Source organism: Capsicum annuum, unplaced genomic scaffold, assembly GCF_002878395.1.
Source record: "Capsicum annuum cultivar UCD-10X-F1 unplaced genomic scaffold, UCD10Xv1.1 ctg81632, whole genome shotgun sequence".
NCBI lineage: Eukaryota > Viridiplantae > Streptophyta > Magnoliopsida > Solanales > Solanaceae > Capsicum > Capsicum annuum.
The window spans coordinates 92909-95186 of NW_025892367.1; positions in this window are offsets into that span (position 1 = coordinate 92909).

Here is a 2278-nt window from a genome sequence, read left to right on the forward strand (position 1 = left end):
AAATGAAGAAGCAAAAAAATCCTGCAAAAGTTTTGTGATACTTTTCCTTAAAACCAAGATTATAAAGATTGTTTATGTGCTCTAAATTTGCAGAACATATGAGATTGCATTTGGAGGATGATAACAAAGATGGAATCTTAAGGCACCCTCGAGATAGTGAAGCATGAAAAAGGGTTGATACAAATTATCCTGAATTTGCTTCTGAACCTCGAAATGTTCAATTAGGAATATCTAGTGATGATTTCAATCCTGTTGGATCGATAAATACTAACTATAATATTTGGCCACTAGTTTTATTTCCATACAATCTTCCTCCTTGGTTGTGTATGAAGCAGTCAAATTTTATACTCTCAATGATCATTCCAGGTTCACGTACAGTAGGGAGTTGAATGAGTTGTGGAGTGATGGTGTGGATACTTTTGATTCATCAAAGAATGAAATGTTCAAAATACGGGCAACACTTAAATGGACAGTTAACAATTTTTCTGGACTTGATATCTTATCTGGTTGGAAAATGCATACTGGTCTTGCATGTCCTTCTTGTAATTTTGATGTAGAGACTTATCGACTTCGTCACAGTAGAAAGTGATGTTTTATTGGCCACCGTCGATTCTTGGCAAGAAATCATAAATTTAGACTGATGAGACATTATTTTGATGAAAATGTGGAGGAGAGGACCCCTCCAAAGAAGTTATCTGGGTCAGAAATTTTGCAGCAGGTGAAAGATATCAATGTCACATTTGGAAGACAATCAGAGTTGTAGAAAAGAAAAGGGAAAAAGAATGTTGGGGAAGATACAACTCAACAATGGAAGAAGAAAAGCATATTCTTTGATCTTCCATATTGGGGGTTTAATTTGTTGCCCCATAATTTAGATCTGATGCATATTAAAAAGAATGTATTTGACAATGTTATATATACTTTGCTGAATGATAAAGAAAAGTCAAATGATCATGCTAAAGCTCGACGAGATCTACAAGATATGGGCATAAGGCGTGATCTTTGGGTCGACGAGAATAATGAGTGTAAACCTACTGCATTTGCAATTCCAAATAATAAGAAAGTGGCCTTCCTCAAGACTTTAAAGAATATCTCAGTGCCGGATGGTTATTCAAGTAATATATCTCGTCGTATTGATTTGGATTAAAAAGCCATGATTATCACATTCTTATACAACTGTTTTTACCCATAGCAATTCGCAATGTGCTTCTAAGACAGGTTGTTGCAACTTTGGTTGAGTTATCTTTCTTTTTCAGGCAGTTTTGTATGAAAAGTTCAAGTCTGCGAGACTTAAACACGCTACAAAATTGAATTGTGGAAAATCTTTGCCATTTAGAGGTTTTGTTTCCTCCATTATTTTTTACTATAATGATTTATCAAACTGTTCATCTAGTTGATGAGGTAAAACAAAGGTGGCTCAGTACATTATCGCTGGATTTATTTTGTTGAAAGGTAAGATATTTGTTATTCAAAATCATTTTTATTGATTTTGCAGTAGTATTTCAATTTAAATGCTTCGTCTTAAACATTAATATTTATAGGTATAGATTGTTGGTCATTTTAAGTCTATTGTAGGGAACAAATCACAAGGAGAAGGTTCCATAGCTGAATGTTATGGAAGAAGCTCTTACTCTTTATTCTCGTTATTTTGAGGAAATTGAGTCAAGTTTAAATCAACCTAAACATGTAAATGATGAACAAAGCCAAAATGAGGCATCTGAAAAGTCAAGTATGTTCCCTCAACAAGATAAGCATGTTGGAGGCTTCTTAAAAGAATCATTGACTCATTTGGAGAAAAAACAAGCTCAGCAATATGTGTTACTTAATTGTGCAGCTGTGAAGCCATTTATTGAGTAAGAAATCTACATTGATTTGATTTGTACGATATGTTTTTAGAAATTTAATTAAAATTTCTAATTATACTACCTTTATAGTGATTTAGATATTACATCAAAAGAAGTATAAGAGGCCGAAGAGTTTCAACAACAGAGGAAGATAGAAGAGTTAGTAAAGAGTTCCCTGATTGGTTTCCTAAGAGAGTGAGTGAATGATATTAGAATTTTTAAACATAACTTTCTTAAATCAATTTATAATTTTTGATATCAGTGTTTTATATATTTAGATTATGAATCCGGATATAGCAGATACTATCTCGGATGAGATGAAGTTCTTAGCACAAGGTCCAGCCCGAGATGCAAAAGATTCAGTGCTTATAACATTAATGGATTCAAAGTCCGAACTTTGTCAAGAGAACAAGGATTAAAAACTCAAAATAGTG